We start from the raw sequence: 18,964 nt of genomic DNA, 5'->3' as shown, positions 1-18,964 counted from the left end.
TAGATTAGAGGCATTGCAGCAGTGACAATGGAAGGCAGGTAAATAAATTACTGTGTTTTCAGGGCATGAAATGCCAGACAGGAGGAAGTCCAAGCAGCAGGGGCATACCCTTTCCAGTACCCTGCCAATCCTTCAGTACCCTGCCAATCAGGTTCAGAAAACCTGAAGAGAGGATAAAAACATATTTGTCTCTTGTTCATTAAAATAAAATGAACAAACCAAGTATAGACTCCTTTAAAAATGGCTAGCTTGGGGAACAAAATATCTTATGGTTTTCTAATTTATTGTTTCTAATCTTCACATGTTGGTTTTCTCCACATTTCTCCATCTCATCTTAAAATTACTGCATTTGGTGGAAAGCTTGTGTCATCTGACCAAGCTCATTGAAACGAACATTTCTCATGAAAATTTTATTTTCATGAAAATGGAAAAGGGTTTTGAAAAGCAGGAATCTTAAAAAAAAAATGGTCAGGAACAAAGATCTATTTTACATAGCAATCCATGCTATCCGTGGATTAATTAAATATATCCATGGGTATATTAAAAAATACGCATGGATATATTAAAAAATGTTATCCATTTTTTTAAAATTCAGTTTGACCTGCAAGGACAGTTGAACAGAACACTCTCCCTATAGCTGATCTCCAGAAGTAACAAAAATAATGCAAATAAACAGTGACATTGTACTCAAAAGACCTTAAGAGTCCTGATGTTGTTTTAGTTCTGGTCTGGCCAGATTTCTGAAGACCTTGCAAAGAGAGAGAGGAAAAAGATGCTTCTGTCAGCACTGACCACATGGTCCTCCATGCACTGGAGGATGCCCCTGGGACTATGCCCAGGCTCTTCACCACACCAGTGGCTCTGGGAGCAAAGTCTCTTGGCACACAGTTAGGGTCAGCTCAGGAATCTCTGCCAGGTACTCTGCACCCCTGCACTTGGGTCACTTTGTCCTTGACAGCTTCCCTTGCATCACTGCCTGCCCTGGATGATGTGGCCACCAATCTATTTGCTTTCCCAGGGCATGACACTTGGTCCTCTGCTCCTCCTGTGTTTCCAAAGGCATGCACCAACATTGCTTCACTTGGAGCAGCCACGTGTGAGTGTGATGACTGTGCTGGCCCAGGCACTGGTGAGAGGAAGCCTGGTTCTCCCTGGATCCCCCTGCCTGGAACTGCTCTGCCCTGGGAGGAATGGGGCAGCACTCTGCCCTCTTTTGCCACAGGGGTGTGTGACCATGCTGCTGACCTTGCTGTCTCTCTTTACACCTTCCAGTGTAAGGCAGAGCTGATCAGTCCCAGCACCACCAGCCAGGCAGCATCATCCCTCAGCTCCCTGGCTCCTGAAAGAGCAGCCAGTCAGGCAGGCTGGAACAGGAGCTCCCCAGTCTCTCTGGAATGGAGAGACAGCCAACTAGCACTGTGTTGACTGAAGGTTGACCAGGTCACTGTCTCAGCTTCTGGACAGCAGCACAAGCAAGCATTTGACTGCTTGACACCAGAGCTCTACAGGTGGGAATTTCACTCTCCTGAAGATTTTCCATGGGGTCTCTTGATTTTAAGATCTAAAGGCAAAATCTGGGTGTATTGCTGTGCTGAATGGCACTATGGGTGGAGGATTTGACCGTAGAGAAAATCCCTTGGGTCATTTCTGCTGTAAAACGGACCAAACTTATAATGTCAGTATCAACTGTTCCTGCAGGTGCAAAAACAGTCACACAAGACAGTCTTGCTGTACTGTTTAGTTAGCTGATAGTTAGATGCTTTGCATGTAGTAAAAGGGATGATGGATCCTGCCTATACAGGAATGGTAATAAAGAACCATTGGATAGCTGGGTATGAGAATTAACATTGCAGGTAACACAGTTGTGAACACTATACTGTTTTTCCAGCTTTTTTAAAGGCTGGTTTAAAAAGCTTTAAAGTCTGTAATTTCTGAGGCATGCACCCCTTCCTACAAACTGCTTTGAAGGTTCTGGTTACTTCAGAACCGCTTTTGCCTTCTCAACCAATTGCTTAGTTTATTTTTGATAATATGTTTGTCCATGCTAGGATGTACTTCACACTCTGATAGTGTTTGGAAATCTCTTCCACACCACCAAGCCCTCCTGCCATTGTGTGGTGCCACACCACTTTTTTCCTTTTGAAAAGCTTTCCTGGAACATTTTCTAAGCTAAAGGCCTCTTGGTTTGCAAGCCGGGTTGCAAACTTGTTTTCTGTTCAGGCTGGCAATTTGCCTTTTTAGCAAATTAGCAGCTTCAGAAAGGAGATTTTTCACCTCTTCAATTTCCTAGGCATGAAATAAAGTCTTTTAGCAGAAAAAGTAGTGTAGACACGTCTACTGTCACAGTGCCACTACACACACATAAGAAATAAAATGCTGGGCTAATTAATGTTACTTTTTGTTGAAAGCCGTCCTCTGTGACAGTCCTTCCCTGAACTGCTGTAGGCCTGGGCAGGTCAGGGCACCCTTTTGCCTCCTGTCTCTTCCATTTGTTGCCAAAGCTTTTTGAAACTTTCCATAAGGTCATTGACCTACAGATGAGAAAATAGGTACAGCACCAGCCTACATCCCATGATCTGTAGCTGTGAGCCCTGAGTGAAAATGTCTGGACCCATGTATGCTGCAGTCAGGGCTTCCTGCTCAGACATACTTTCATAAAATAAAAATATATGGAAATACAAAGTCTTGTGTCCAGCAAAGTCTTTGGGATCCTGTCTCCTAAAGGAGGGTTTTAGATCTCTCATAGAGTCCTAGCATCACGCCAATGCCAGCAGTTACTTCATTGAAAACTAATGATCTAAAACTTTACTGAATTTGGCCTACTGTTCCTATTGGCTTCCTGCCCCATGACTATAATTTCTAATCAGTTGTACTTTAAAAGACTTTTTATTATCTTCATGGGTAATCACAAGTTTACAATTAAATGCAGCATGTAGTTTCCAAGAAAGAAGAACAAAATATTTCCCGGTAATGACTACTTGGGGACTACAAGAACAACCTAAAAATATTCAGAGCATGTAAAAACACAAAACTGTAAAAGATTTTTATTTTTTTTTAAGTAAAATTAATTGGATGAAGTTGAGCAATGAAAAATATAAGTCAGTATCAGGAGGGATGTCCTGGCACTCTATTAAATTGCAAAATAACCTCATGATGGAAGGGCTCAGAAGCATCGTTAGTCTCATTCATTTAGAGCAAGATGAAGAAAAGCCATGAATGGAGCAATGATGTTTCTGGCCATAGAGCACCACAACCACTTGATTGATGAATGATGCAATACCCTTGTATTGAACTTGTTGAACTTGTGGAACTGGTGTAGTGGTCTGTACTTCACCCATACCACAAATGCCCATTATACTCCCATTTGGAAAGGAGGAGGCTGAGTTACCTGGACCCAGAGCAGGAGGACCTGTGAATGCAGGTCCTGCTTTATGCAGAACAATGGAACAGCCAGGAGGGGCATTACCAAGGGTTTGGCAGACATGAAGCATTTCCTTGTCACCTAGTAGCTTCAAGGCCCTCTTTCATGTGTCATAAAATCCTCTTTCCCTGTAGGTGGCTGTCAAGCTTCCTGGGAAAGACAGATTCAGAGGATATCAAGCAGAGACACCAGCTGTTAGGTAAGATAATGCACCTGATGCTTTTGAATTGCCAATGGAAAATACATTTCTGTGTTGCTCCAGAGCCCTGTCTAGTCACTTCAGGTAACTGAAGCGCTGAAGTTTCCATGGTTTCTCCATAGATGATCTACTCCATAGATTCCCTGTAAAGAATTGATCCCAAGTTCTCCTTTGCTCAGATTTATTACTCAACACCCAATTAACATTCTTGATGTGACATGGTTGTCTGATTACCATCGCTGTTATGTAATTGGAGTAACTTAAACAACTGAGGCCAAGTGGATAAGGACATCCCATTATCCCGCTTATAGTCATCTGAAGCATTGCACTGTTGTCAGGCCCCTCCCAGAATGACTGTAGGCAAGAACTACCGCAAAGATTTTCTGAGAACAACTCTCTGGCTGCCACCTCAGCAGCACCTAAGATGCAGATGCATTTAAATATCTGCTCCATGCTCTCAGGTGACCAAGACATATGAGAGAGATAGCAGGCAATTAAAATTCAGTTTATAAGTGGGAACAATGGTTCAGCTACATGGATCACTTCAGAAAGAAAGTTGTTTTTCAAGGAAGCAGCAACACTGTATACTTCAGCAAACCATAAACTCTGGGGTTACCTTGAGAGGACAGATTGCTCAAATCAGTGTTTTTCAACATTAACCTTTTCCTTCTGGAAAGGTCAGTTCATGCCTCCGCTCCACTGAACATGGGAACTTAAGTGCTAGAATTAATGCATCTTAGGAGCAACCATCCCAAGAGAGGGCCCTGTCAAAGCTGTAACAACATAAAACAAGGGGATTTGTGTGTTTTTTCAGTCTGCCACATGTGGCTTTTACAGCCACTAGTATAGTGCTCTCTTGGAAATCTCTTAGTGATAGCACACTTAATTTGCTCTACATTTAGGTTACCACTTCTCAACAACTAATAGAAAGGGGCCTTGGGGTTTTTTTAGCTACAGAAGTAAGCAGAGATATTATGGTACTGAAGAGCAGCTCACACAGCATCTCCACACCTTAACCCTATACCAGCATCCTAGATTTGTGAAGATAAAGTGATGGCAGATTGGAGGCTTTTATTCCAAGATCTTTGCTGAAGTTTGGAAACATTTTCAACCTTGAATAAGATTTCCTTATACAAATGGCTTATTAGACAGATAATCCCTCATTTCCTCATCTAGGAATGATCTTATTTAATGTCATTAGGTTGTTGCTCCTACTAACAGAATTAAAATGCATCAAACATCCTCCAGGTTTGCACCTATTTGCAAATTGGGCTCTATGGCCATTATGTTCTTGCACACATAAGAGGCAACTCTTTTAAAATGTGGCCTAAGATGATGATATTGGGAAACTGTTCACCCTACTATAAAATATACATATAAAATATGTAAAGGGTCTGTCAGAGAAATGTTCCTCTATAAACTGTAACTTAATCTTACAGGCAACTGTAAGTGTAACTGAATCTTACTAGTACTAAGTGTACTAGTCACTGAAATTACAGGTTCTGAGCTTCCAAGCTTTCAGTTATTCCACACTATTGAACATTTATGGCTTTGTAACCCAAGGCCTCACTCAGAGACACAAGGCAGCACAAAAAATGAAAACAGCACAGGATGTGCAGGCTCAGGAGCACTCTGATAGCCTCACTGTGCTATCCTCCCCTCTGCTGTGACAAGTTCCTCTCTGTTCCCTGAAATATTCTGGATAAATCCATGAGATTTGTTGATACTGGATGTATTTTTTTGACTCACTTAAAAGATTAAATTTTTTGAGGTAAAAGAAAAAAACAAACAAACCTTTCAACAAGCACATATTAAGGTTTGCTACTCTGGGCTAGGGTAACCTTTGTAAAACATGTATACAACAGTTTACTAGTAATATGCCACACATATCCTAGGTTCTGTAAGGTCCATGTAAATATCAACTTTTTCAACAAGTATCAGGAGCCACTAAGTGATAAAGAGAGAAGGGCATTCCTAAAACCAGCAAGAGTGCATAACAAAGTTATTGTTATCTATGACTATTTGAAATTACTGCAGTGTCTCCTGTTTGATATGACTATTTAAAAAAATGCCTTCTCACCAGAGGAAAGCCCAGGCAGATGTAAACAAAATCCTCAGTTGTTTTAGAACAAGTTAAGTTTGCACTTGTTCTGAGAAGCTGAAAAATCAGTAAACTAAAAGGAAAATCATATTCTTCTTTCTTGAATCTAGCTTGCATGATCACACAGACTAATTCTTAAGATATTTTAAGGTTAGAATACTCATGAAGATACAATCAAGATTCTGTCTGAAACTTGGAGGCAAAATTAGAGCAAAGTTATTTGTGGGAAATGGAAGAAAAATTTGTAAAAAGGACTCAAAATAAGTCAGAGGGCAGAAAGATGATGGACCATGTTTGTATAAAAATATGCCAACTGTACATGAGGAAAAATGTGCTGTGAAAAAAATTGTACATACAACAGTTGGCAAGAGTTTAATAATTTTGAGTTCTCACTGGACAAGTAAGCTAAGTAATTCAAGGCACTTTCACAGCTATTGAACTTAATTTATGAGCCTAGATTGCTGATCTTGCATATGGTTCAGGGAAATCTGCACCAGTCCATATCATTATCACCTTCAATTCTAACTCTCTTACAGTTACAGCAGTTTGGGAATGTTCAGTGTGAAAGTTAAGTGTTTTACAAAAGCAAAGCTGGTGAAATTCTGTCTTTACACGTGATTCTTCACTCTTCAGTCCTTGCTGCCTTTGTTTCTAATTATCTCACATTACAGAAGAAGAAAAGGAATCCAGACGCAAGTAGAAATCTACTGTGCTGAGTGCTGTGCAGACAGCTAGAGACAGTCCCTGTCCCAAGCAGCAGGAGAAACAGCATCAAGCTTCTAAAAGGTAAGAAAATAGCAAGCGTTTAAGAATACTTTGCAGGGCTGGATTGTTGAAAGTTTATGCATTGTATCTACTGGGGCTGCCTCCTTTTCAATTAATAAAGTTACATTAAAATGAGATCTAGTATCACCACATTTGGAATAATGCAGAGCAAAATCAGCTGTGGTGGCGGGGAAGGCAGCAGAGCAACTGCTTACAATCGGCACATAAGCACTGGAAGATAAGAACAAAATACTAGGGGATGCTTATCAAAGATCTATAAATATAACCTAGAGGAAAGAAAACTCATGGGGCCATAGCTTGAATCTATAAATACCTTCAAAATATAAATATAAATGAAGGAAGGGAATTACTTGATCTCAGCAGATGCTGAGATGCAGAAGCAGGCTAATGAGGAAGGAGTTGAGACTAAGCTCAGAGCACATTTCTGAATGTTAAAAGCAGCTGGAGCCCGAAAGACTATCAAAGAGGGTACCATCCTGCTAAAACAAAAAAGATGTATTCAGTGAGGCATTAGTGGGAAGTAATGCAGGCAGGGTGCAATCTTGCAAAGAGTGGAAAGACAAACTGGCTACCCAAGCAACCTTTCTAGCTCCCACATCTGCCTGGTGTCAGGAGCGGCCGGAATGGATTCTCAGCCCTTGGGACAGGTGTTTACAGCACTCAGGCTTCTTCAGTGTGACAGTAAAGTAGTAGCTGGAGAGCAAATAACCTCAGTGGTAACAAAATAGACATGAAGAAAACCTTTGGAAATCAAAAGACAAACAAAATCCAAATTGACTTGGGGAATTTATCAGAGTTTTGAGGTCAACTTCACCCCAGAGCATTAGGGTTTTTTTTCTTTCCTTTTGTTGAGGGGAAGCTTGTAAAGTACTGACAGGGCTCACAGCCATTCTCACGTGGAGATGCTGTCCTTGAAAACCTTGGCTCCTAGGATTCACAGCTGAAAATGCAACATTGCACACAGAACTGGCATCCCCCACACCTGCCTGCAGATTAGGGCTGAAGGCAGCTGGTTTTGTGCACATTACTCAGGGATAGGGGAGTCTGGGAGTCCCAATGCAGCATTTGGTTGTGTGGGAGCAGTGTAAGTGTCCTTTGGGTTTCTGTCAGTCTCTTCTGGTATTGACAGTTACAGAAGGGTCAGAAGGAAGCTCAGACTTTGGCCTTGTTTGGATAAACCTGCAAGCAAGAGCGCTGTTAATACAACACCCCATGTTAGGAAACCACATACTTGTGGTGCTCCATTTATTTCAGCCCCATTTATTTAAATTTTAATTTCTTCTTTAAATGCAGGCCCTATTATTATATCTGAAAAAACAGGCATATCTATACTGCTTTAGGACCACTAACTTACTCAGCTTCTTGTAGTTTTTCACATCTGTATTAGCAACTGCAACATTGCAGAAAGAATTGTCACATATAACACATTCGATTGTCTTGACTACTGAATCCTGAGTACTGACATTATTTTAGATGTGTTACTGATTAACAATATTTCTGTAGTGCAAAATGCCAGGCTTGATAGAGAGCAATATAGCAGGCCCTCTGAGACCTGACAATTCCTAAGCACCTCAGCTTCTAGCATCTTCAATGATTTTCTGAAGACCAAGCCTCTTTAAGGGCTTTGGATCCTTTAAAGCTCAACTAACTATAAACAGCATAGAAGAAGGAATAATTCTCCCAGTTAAGCCTCCCACAGAGACTGTTCTCTGTGCCAGTGTACAGATGAATAGGCTTTGAATGCTAATTGTAACACTGTGTGTACTCTTCCTGAGCTAATCAGCTCACAGGGTATAGACAAGAAACTTTTATTATCAATTCCATTCCAGCACACAAACCCTCCTGAAATGCTTTTCCAATAGCTAATTTAGAGACCTCCCGTTGGCTTAGTTCAGGCTGTGGAAGGTTTGTAAACAAACTGTGTTATTCAAGAGGAATTTGCTCTCTCTCACTGTCTCCCTTGCTTTCTCTCTCTTGCCTAAAGTATTAAGATCTAATGGAAGGAGTTGCCTAAGAGAGGGAAGCAAAGCATGCTAATACCTATTGGCAAAGGCGCATGTTCAATGTCTCCAGAGGTTTCATGTGCAACAGACAAGAAAACTCACTTGCAGACCTAAGTAGCAGTGTAACACTTGCTTTACAGAGTAAAAAAATCACTGCAAAAAAGAAATTATTTTCTTGATTTGATAGTGGAGCAGTCATTACCATTAGAAGTTGCACAGAAGTTTGGGGTTGTCCCTCACTTTGAAACAAGATATTCCATATGTGATCAAAGCAGTGATAACCTTCAGATAGAAAACCTCTCCTGGGAACCCCGCCAGCATGAACTGCAGACAGCATCAACAAGCTGAATGCTAAGGGCTTCCCCACACTGTGTATGGCTGTTCAGATTTGTATGGAATGGGTAAAGAAGTGCCACTAAAACTGAATATTTTCCTTTGCTACAAGTGACCACAACAGCAGCATGGTGGAGTCACATTCAGACGAGATATTCTCTGCTTTTAAAGCAGTAAATGTACTCCTAATCTGTTCAGAAGTCTGTTTTGCTAAACAAAAAGTGTAGTTTCACAGAAAGAAGGCTTCTAATGTTTCTGGCACTGTTCTGTTTTAAATCTTTGGGAACAGAAAATGCACATTGTGGAAAAATGAGCTTTCTTTATATGCTCAAGTGTGTGAATAGCTGGTAACAGTCCTCAGGGGAAAAAGAAACTTCAACCAACCACTTCTCTCACTCATCCCCCTCTCTACCCAAAAAAACAACAAAAAAAAACGACCCAAAAACCCCTCCCAAAAAATCCCAAAACAACCAAAAACATTACAACAACAGCAACAACAACAACAAAACAACAACCAGAAAACCAACACAAAAACCCCCACCAGCTGGAGAGAGAACTCTTTATTTGAGATGCAGGGAGTTTTGTAATTTAACAGTATTCTTACAAAAGAACAAAGATTTTAGTGTAGCTCAAGTGGACTCTCAGAGACATTTTGTAAGTGTTCTCTCCTTGGTGGAAGTTCATTTGATCCTATTGTGTCCATATTCCACTGTAATAAGTTGTTACATTGCTATTACACTCCTGTTCTGAACTGCACCTGGGAGCTGCTGCTGTTACATACCACAGTCTGATGTGGGGAAAGCTATTTGCAAGCCTTTTAAAATTCCACATAGAGTTGAAGCATGGGCAGACATTTTTCTGCCATGAAATTCAGACACAAAACAAGGATTTAGTCTTTATATAAGCCATTCACCAAATTCCCAGTTTATGCTCAGAGAGAAAAACCACTGAATGATCTGGTCTCTCTTGCAGCTGAACACGCATTTATGAAAGCCACTTAGTTCTTTGGCCACTCTCTGCAATCTGTTTTGTTCAGCAGCAGAGCCACATTTTTCAAACATCTTAAGGTTTTTCTTGAGCAGCTTTTGAAATGGGAAGTGCAGAACAAATTCCCCTTCTGCTGAAGTTGGTAGAAGACTCCCACTTCTTCAGTCAGCAAGCGAGTAACTCTGGTTCCCACTGACAGTATGATACCTCAGGAAAGAGTATTCATGTCCCACATAAGTGACCCCTTTGTTTCTCATCCACAATGACTGTGTACTGTCACAGCAGCTCCTTACACAATACAAAGAGTATAAAGAGAATTTTAGAACTGCATGGGAATGTCATCTTGTCTTCACTTCAGACAAGGATCTCTTACATACATTTACTTTGGATTTTTCTCGTTAGCAAGGAGATGAAATCTCAAACATTGCAAGACTCTTTATTAACACACAGGCATGCTCTGCTGCTCACAAGGGAGATGGAGATACTGGCAGCAGGCCCCTTGAGACAGCAGCCTGATTATACAACCGCTGTACGTAAACAATTCCAAATGACTGCTCAGAAGAAAGGACCAGTTAGACTTATTAACAGCATTTATTAGGCACCAGTAGTGTTTTTGGTGCTCTACAAGACAAACACTGTCCTACTTTATCCTGAAGAACAACAGATGTCAAAAGGCTCTTCTGAAGAAGCAGAGAAAGAGACAACTTACAATGTTCCTGTTGGGTTTGGTTTTGCTTTCCACTTTTGCTCTTATCATTAAAGGGCCTGTAAATACTGCCAGAAAGGTGAAGACAGGCTAGTGACAGTGACTGATAAAATGTGCTTTGAGGAAGAATTTGAATGAGAAGAAAGAGGTACCCACATGCTGGGAGATAACAGCAGCCACCAAGAGTGAAGAAAAGGGAACAGCGCAATGGGGTTGGCAATGATGACTACACAAAAGGAACCAAAGACAGAGATTTGGCTTGGTGAGGTGTTGAGATGAAGCATTTCATCTTGAAAGAGGGAGCCACAAGATTCAATAAAGTAAAAACATGTTTTGATTGTCAGGCAGAAGGTTGTTGTAGGAACTGCATTTCTGACACAGCAGTAGGGAATATTGAGGGTGTGTAGAAGGTGGGAAAAGGTTAGAGGTTATCATCAAATGCATGGGACTCAAGATGAAAAAGAGTAGGATTATAATGGCATTACCTATATATGTTTAAGGATATAGAACATTAAAATGTGTTTAGGACATGAATAGAAGGAGCCACCAGATGGATGAAGGAAGGGAAGGAAGTAGTTCAGTCATACTGTCACACATCACTGAGGAAGGAAAAAGGCAAGAAACAGACCAGGAACAAAAGCTGTTAGGAGAAAATAAGGTAAGTTGATGGGGAAAGCTTGTGACAGAGCCTTTCCATCTTATTGTTAAAGTCAGAAACATTTGGAGGAAGAACAACAACAAGGCAGCTTAGGGAAAGAAATTAAAATCTCAAACAGGGACTTGATGGGAGCAGTGGGACTTCTGCTTGAGAAAGATTTGAAAAGTCTCTTGAAAATAATTCACTACAGGCAGTCCCTCTGGCTCCTGAATGCCCTTTCAAGACATTCTGCGGTGGAAGAAACAGAAGCAAGATGCGACCTGTGGTTGTATCACTCAAGTACAAAGGAGAAAATTATAAAATGGAACCTAAATAGTTAATTGACCACTTGTGAAAGTAAGAGGAGCAGGTGATAAGGAGACCAGGAGCTGCAGGGACACTAGACATGTCCATAACTTATAGGGTGTACCTGAATGGACAAAGAAAGGAGAACAAACACACTCAAGGAGCACTGAAAGAGCAGTGGCTGGTGACGACTGAAAATTTTGATAATGAGCCATCAGCTAAGACACAATTAGGCACCTATATTCAGATGAGTTTCTGGCAAAGGATGACATCTCTGATGTTCAAACATGTTCTGACTTCTTGATAAAGAAGATGCCATGTAAATACAACTATGAATTTAAAACAGTAAAAGGGGAAAGTAGTCAAAAATAAGGCAGTCTAAAAGCTGTATTTACCAGAGATAAGACTAAATATATTGTTTTCTGGCGTCATAGCTGAGAGGCTGCATAGTTTGTCTCTTCCTTTCCATTCTGCAGACTTTGACAAGAGTCAGCATTTGCTCAAAGGAAATAAGCATCAGTATTACATGTAATCAAAAGACAAGTTCATGCATTTGTTAGATTTACTTCACATTTGATGATGTAAAAGGCCTCTTTGAAGTAATCTACAGGGCAGTACCTAGCAGATGCCACTTTGGCTGAAATCAACAGCTGAGGAATCTGGTAATTATAGTCTTGGATACTTCAGCCTGTGGTTCCTGGACCCCAGAGGATACATGAATTACTTCTAAGGAGTCTGTAAAAGCAAGAATCAGTAGGTTCAGATTTGCTGTGCAGGTTATGTATCTTCTGTGAGAAATTTTAAGGAATCTGTAAATTAAAAGGGAATATCCCTCTATGTAGTAGCTTTCAGTTCCTTCTCTCCCCATATCATGTGGCTGACATAGAGAAATATTACATAAATGTAATTAAGCATGCAAGCGTTTCCTCTCTTCTTAAGATTTTCTTTCTCTTCCTTCTTCCCTCAGGGGCATTCCATGCTATTTAGAAAGCATTTGTTAAAAGATAGATTAATCTGTATATAAGATCCTAAGAATGAGATGGACATCTGAGCTCTCCATTATTCTAGAAATAGACCACATGCAGTACTTACATGTAGTCAAGTGACTCAATTTTAATGAGACTATCACTGTGGAGAGTAAAGAAAGTATTTATACTTTAGTCCCCAAAATAATGAGCAACTTCTCCTTTTTCTCCAAAACTGCCAGTTTTATCAGCATTTACCCTAGTCCTTTATAGAATTCTCTTACTTCAGCAACTCCAAGGTTAAGTCTGACAGAGAATGAACTGAGACAGGACACTGGGATTTACTTTCAGAAAAGAGGAAGGTTATATTAACTATACCAGCAAGTGTTCTACTACTTCCTTTATTCTCAAATTATTAGTTTGCCTGAAAAGAAGGTAGGAGAGAGAAGGTTTGCAGATAAATTGTTTCACATCAGAGGATACAGTTCAGATCAACCCTAGGAGTAGTCTGAGGATCATAATAAACCCCACAGTTTTCATCTGACTGTTAATTTCTACATGGCATTCTGCAAGCAAATAGAAGCTCGTTCTTCTTGCTCCAAGCCAAGTAGAAGCCATTAATTTCTCAGCAGGACATACCCTGATTTCAGTGCCCCACTACTGAAGTACTGACTAGGTTGTTGCAGTGTGAGCAAAGTGAGCATGCACTTGCCTTCAAAACACAAGAGAAATGAACTCTTTTTGTCCCTGGGCAGAACTACTTGCTTCTCTGATTATCAGGAAAGGATAAATACTACTTTTCCTCAGAGCAGTTAGAGAAGGAAAAAAAAAATTACTGGAAAGTGTCTTGAAAAAATGAATATGCGTTCCAAGGTTAAGAGTTAGATCTTTTTATTACACCACACTTTCCCCTCTTTCTTTTCACAGATAACATTCTCACTTTGTGCAACACACTTAAGTCAGTTTTGAGCATAAACTTATTGTTCTTTCTTCTTAAAATAGGGGCAATAGGAGATAGCAAAACACAGGTGTATAACCTTTACTGAAGTGCATGCACTTTGCTGTACACTCTTAACAAAAACTAGTGATTTCCCCAAATGCCTGACAGACACTGGACTGTACAAGACAATTATATATGCTTTAATCATGGAGAGCCCTCCAAATCTGCATGCTTGACCTGAAGGCTGCCAAGGAATGTTTAAAGGAAATATATGAGAGGCAAGATCAAGTAGATGAATGAACATTAAAAGGAAGAAGGGGGTCATATTTATTTAATTTACATAAGTTGCTCCAAGTATGACTTCAAACAATATCATCTTTTTTCCCCACTTCCACAGAAGAAGAAGGGATATTTTTTTTTTATTTTATATTAAAGATGACACATCCATTGTATCTTTGTCATTAAAAAAACATTTTTCACGCAACACTCTGTAGTAACTTATTTCTGCTTTTCCCAATTAAAGAGAATTAAAATTCCACATGTAATTTCTTGCAGGTAAAGGTGCATGAGCCATTGGAAAGTCAGGGATGCCTGTTGGTTGGTGTAGAAAGTTATAAAACTCTTTGCCTATGTTTAGGAGGCCCACCACATTCCACAGATAATGCCAAGAATTTGTAAGAGGGCTCTCTACTGCCATTGAGTTCAGGGGTTACTCAGAGCATTTTCTTATCCAGAGAGGACACTGCAAGCAATAGCAAAGGATGGCATCTTTGACAAATGATAGAATCAGAGAATGTTCTCTCTGGATGAAAATCATACTGCCATTTTCAAAGTTGGAAAAACCTCATAATGTTCCTCCAAGCTTCCAGTTTTCACCTTTGGATCTAACCAGCATGACTACTGGCAGCATGGGGGCTGCACCTGTGTCCTGGGATTAAGGTGGTCAGTAATGCATCCAAATAGAGGAGACTGCTGTGTACAGCTGGTTACAGATTTTAGGTCTGTCAGGATTCACTAGTGCACAGTTGTACTGATCTGAGTACCTACCCAACTACCGCAAAATTACATCAGAGCACTGTAACTCTAAAGTCTCTCAGAAAACAAAGAAAAAAGGCAAAAATCCATTCCAGTAAACCTGAGTGCTTCAGTTGCCTGTAAGTTGACTACAAACAACAAAACAGTTTGATGCAGTCTCACAACAAAATGAGTCTGTGCAACCAAAGGCACCTTTTTGATACTGATGTAGCATGGGCTAACCAAAGGTGGAACACAGCTGGATCTGGTTGCCACTAACAAATAGGAACGGGATGGAGATAGGAAATCATGAGTAGCTTTGGCAGCAGTGGCCATGGAATAGTGAAGTTCATGACAAGTGTGAGGGAGGACAGCAACAGAGTACTCAGGTGAGCAGATTTCAGTTTATTCAGGGGACCCTACGTGGGTTCTGGTGGGAGGCAGCTCTCAAGGGCCAAGGATCTCTGTGAATTTGGTAGACCTCCAAGGACACCACCCTTTGAACACATGAATGATCTCTGCTGAAATGCAGGAAGACAAGCAGATTCTTCATGAGACTTGCTAAGCAGGGAACTTGAGATGAAGCTTCAATGTGAAATGGCAGTATATAGAAGGTGGAAGCAGGGACAGGCTATGAAGAATGAATTTAGAAATATTTTCTGGGCATGCAAGGACAACACTAGCAAAACTAAAGCTTACTCAAAGTTGACACCTGTAAGGGGTATTAAGGGTGACAAGAACCCTTAGTATAAAAAAACCAAACAGTGAAAATGTGGAACCTTTGTTACATAGGGTATGTGACAGCATGCCCAAACATGGCTGAATTAAACAATGTCTTCTTTGCCTCAGTCCTCTCAAACAAGATTTCCCAGGCTGTTTAGGAAAAGGGTTCAAGAGTAACAACTAAGAGCAGAAAATGAGGATTAAAAAAAGCACAGGCATAAACCGAAACAACAGAGCTCCAGACTAGTAAGGAAAAGCTATTTTCCCCATAGGAACAATGGGTAACATGCTGGTCACAAAGGTTTTGCAGTCTTCAGGCTTGGAGTTTTCCAACATTCAGCTTGTTAAATCCCTGAGCGATCTGTCCTGATCCCTCAGCTGGCCCTGCTTTGAGCAGGAGGTTGAACTGGAGACATCCTGTATCATCATATGATTTTTCTGAACATGACTACCAGGCTAGCCTCTGCAGCATGATGAATCCTGAAGAGTGCTTCAACTTCTTTCTTAAAATTGTGCTTTTAGAAAATGAGAACAGAACTTTCATGAAAAAGAAAGGAAGAAGCCAGTTCACAGGATCTTATATACCCTTCAGAGCCACACAGACAAGTAGTGTCCAAGGCACCCAGCTTGCTGGATGTTAAGGGAAATGTGTGCTAAGCACTTCCAATAGAAGACCAAACAGCTGCTGTATCTACAAGGAAAGGAAAACAAATAATATGTAGCTTCTTATTGCTGTGGTATTCATACTTTTATTTCCACTTGGTAATATCAGCAAAATTTATTCTGGATTGCAAGGCTGTGCAAATATCTATATAAATCAAGTGTAGTGCTTGGACTGCTGGCAGTTGGCCAGAATAGCTGTCTGTGTAAACAAGCTTGGCTATTTCTATACTAGCCACTCATGGCTCTACCTCTCTCCTGGCCTATCAAGCCAGATTACCCTTTAATTTATGTTTCTCTGTGTGGGACAAAATCTAGCAGTGGAACAGCTTTTACAGGCAATATAATGTGGAAATGATATGCACTGCAATTAAATAAATGTCCATTCTTCTGAGCAAGGTCCATTTAAGAATGCCCTGCTGACTTTAGAAAAGGACTGTAGTTCCTAAGTTCCCAGTTGAAATAATAAATGAACTGTGTGAGTTGTTAAGTTAGCTGGAGAAACAGAGATTTGTGCAGTGACATAAATTAGGACTTAAAATTATCTCAACAGTTTACATAACATTTGCTGTGCACGAATCTATTGCGTGTGGTGTTTAATATTGCATATATGCTTTGGCAGATCCAGTGCAACTTCACAGTGAAGCAAGGACACAACAGACAGCAACTCTCCACGAAGCAAGAAATGTGATAGCTGTATTCACATACTGCAGATGCAGTGAAATGAATCTAGGTTTAGTAATTATTTATTTATCTGCATGTGGGGTTGTGTTGTTTGTTTCTTAGATTTTGGATTAATTTTTTTGTTCTGTTTAGTCCATAGGTCACTATCGCCTAATAAGAACCTAATATTTGTAAAGTACTGAGTACTTTACAACATCACTTGATGTTTTGGAGTCCAGTGCCTACTGCTTCTTGCAATGCAGCTGTAGTAATAAGGAGTAAGTTGAGTCAGTGATGCTGTTCAAATCAGAATAGGAAAGAGGATAACCTTGCTAATAAAATGGTATGCAAAAATTCGTATGTGTTTCATCTATGTAATTGTAACTCTGAATTGTAACTGTCTGCAGTCCTTATGACAGATTTAAAATATTTGAACTGAGGACCCTAAAAGTGCCCAATCACCCTACATAGAAATCTGTGGTTAGAAGACAGCATTGCCAGAGAGCATTTCAGAGTCTTGATAACACCTTGCTATATGTTTACCAAGAGGACTCAATGAAGAACTTCAGTAAGCCAAAGATTTGCAAAGGGTACCCTTTGATGAGAGGCACATTACAGTTACATTACACATTACAGAGTTCTTGCTCTGTGCAGTCATCAAAAGCTATTTAAAATACCAAGATCTATAGTTCTGCTTTCTCCTACATTTAGTGTCATCAGCAAAACCCACTCAAAAAATTAGAAAACAAAGCCTCAAAGTACAGAGCTACCCACAGATGACCTGGGTCAAGGTTCTTGTTGTTATCAAGTTGTGTCTTTGTCTTTGCAGAGTAGCAGGGGGAAAACAAAGCTCCATATGCAATCTATCCCTCCAGTATGTAGATGAAGATGAAGCTTCTGGAAGTCCCAGAAGGTGCAGATGAGCATACAGGCTTGTACTGGCCCCTTTGAGTTTTGTTGCCATCAGTGATAACGGGGCTGTTCAAACACACTCTGCTGAAGAAATAAACATAATTTTCTATTCAAGTGCTTCAAGAGCAAGCAGGCAGTCATCTTAGTGCTGAAGGAAGGAGTCTAAAGCTTAATTTTCAGGAAGGTTGTCTGTACAACAGCAGTTATGTCAGAGGAGCATTATCTAGTTTACACAACAAAATATCCTTGAACTATTAAGCTGCAGGCAAAGACTGCAAATCAAAATTAATTACAAGTGTGTCTTGGCTGCATAGAGACAGAAATGCTGCAGCCCAGTAGAGAACTAAAAAAAGTCAACTATGGCACTCATGAGCATTTAACAGGATCTTTTATTTTGAAATGTGTGGAGTACACCACTGTGGGGGTCAGCATTTAGCAGCTTCCCCCTAATTTGGGGTACTTTTGGTATTGAGATCAAAATTAATTATTCACTTCTGTATTTTTTTAACATAAAACTATAAGGCACTCTCATAGATGAGGATGACAACTACCTTTTTTGCTTTAACCATCTTAACCCCATTTTGAACATCCTTTGCCCTGCTCTCACCCCCTGCTGTTTATTCAACCATGACTACATTTTGGGATAGGATTATCAAATGGCTGGGATAGATTTTCCTTGGCACAGCATTTAAGTGATGCCATTTGCTATTACAGACCCTGATAATGGCACCCCTAGGTACAATACCCTATTTCAGAAGATCTGTGTTAAACATTATGAATTCCCAAACAGTTACCTCCTCGGGAACAAAATCATTAAGCTGGGTAGCCCGACTTAATTAGACTTAAATGTCATCAGTGATTCTCTCTGTTTTAATAAACTCATCTGTTTTCATGTCAGTTCTGTAATTTACACCATAAAAACCCAGTCATGTTGTTCCAATGTCTCAGGAGCACAGTTAGAAACTAGCTGAAAATCTTTCAGGGCTGCCTTCTTGCAAGTTTGATGACACTGTCACAGATGCAGACAGTGTCAGCGAAGGTATGGAATTTTCAAGGAAAAGCATCCCAGGGAGCTTAGTGGGTACTAGAAAATTTGGAGGAATAACAAAAAAAAAAGATATAAATGCTTTGGAGGAGGAGCTCTGTTGAGAAATGTGCTTTGCTGTAAAGCTCTGAAAGTGAGCAGAGTGAGAAGAAAACATAAGAAAATAGGTGTTTATGTGAAACCCATTTCAAAATGGTAAGTATTAAGTTTTGCCTGGTGGCTTAGCAGGTCCACTGTCTTCCCTAATTCTTTTGGAAAGATGTGCCAGAGGTGTGGGTTAGAGCCAAAGAATAGCCTTTCTTTATACTCTATTTGTTGTGACCTTTCACTATACTTGGACTTAAAGCGGCCACAGGAAGTCTGTGTGGAAGTATTACATGCATTCAGTCCACCAGCACTTTAAAAATCAACATATGAATTACCAATACACTACACTTTTACATGTGGGAGGGCAGGAAAGGAGCTGTGGCAAGGATCTCACCTCTGTGCACTGAACTGAGCAGTGCACAAATACCATTCTAAAGGGAATTTGAGCACTCTGCAGTGGATCTGCATGTGATAAC

General features: G+C 40.3%; 1 long non-coding RNA gene across 2 annotated transcripts; it reads left to right on the top strand.

Annotated features, from left to right (window-relative positions):
- The first annotated feature begins 1,130 nt into the window (after window positions 1-1,130).
- LOC107199860 lies at window positions 1,131-16,800 on the top strand. 2 transcript variants are annotated; one of them, XR_001519332.2, is made up of 5 exons: window positions 1,131-1,508; window positions 3,556-3,620; window positions 6,393-6,507; window positions 16,404-16,514; window positions 16,605-16,800. It is a non-coding gene; the product is annotated as an uncharacterized LOC107199860 (long non-coding RNA). The 2 variants fall into 2 exon arrangements; XR_004495920.1 differs by lacking the exon at window positions 16,404-16,514 and having other exon boundaries at window positions 1,133-1,508.
- Window positions 16,801-18,964: the final 2,164 nt, after the last annotated feature.

This window comes from Parus major, chromosome 2, assembly GCF_001522545.3.
Source record: "Parus major isolate Abel chromosome 2, Parus_major1.1, whole genome shotgun sequence".
NCBI lineage: Eukaryota > Metazoa > Chordata > Aves > Passeriformes > Paridae > Parus > Parus major.
The sequence above is the reverse complement of the archived record's forward strand: the minus strand, read 5'-3'. Positions and strand labels throughout refer to the sequence as shown.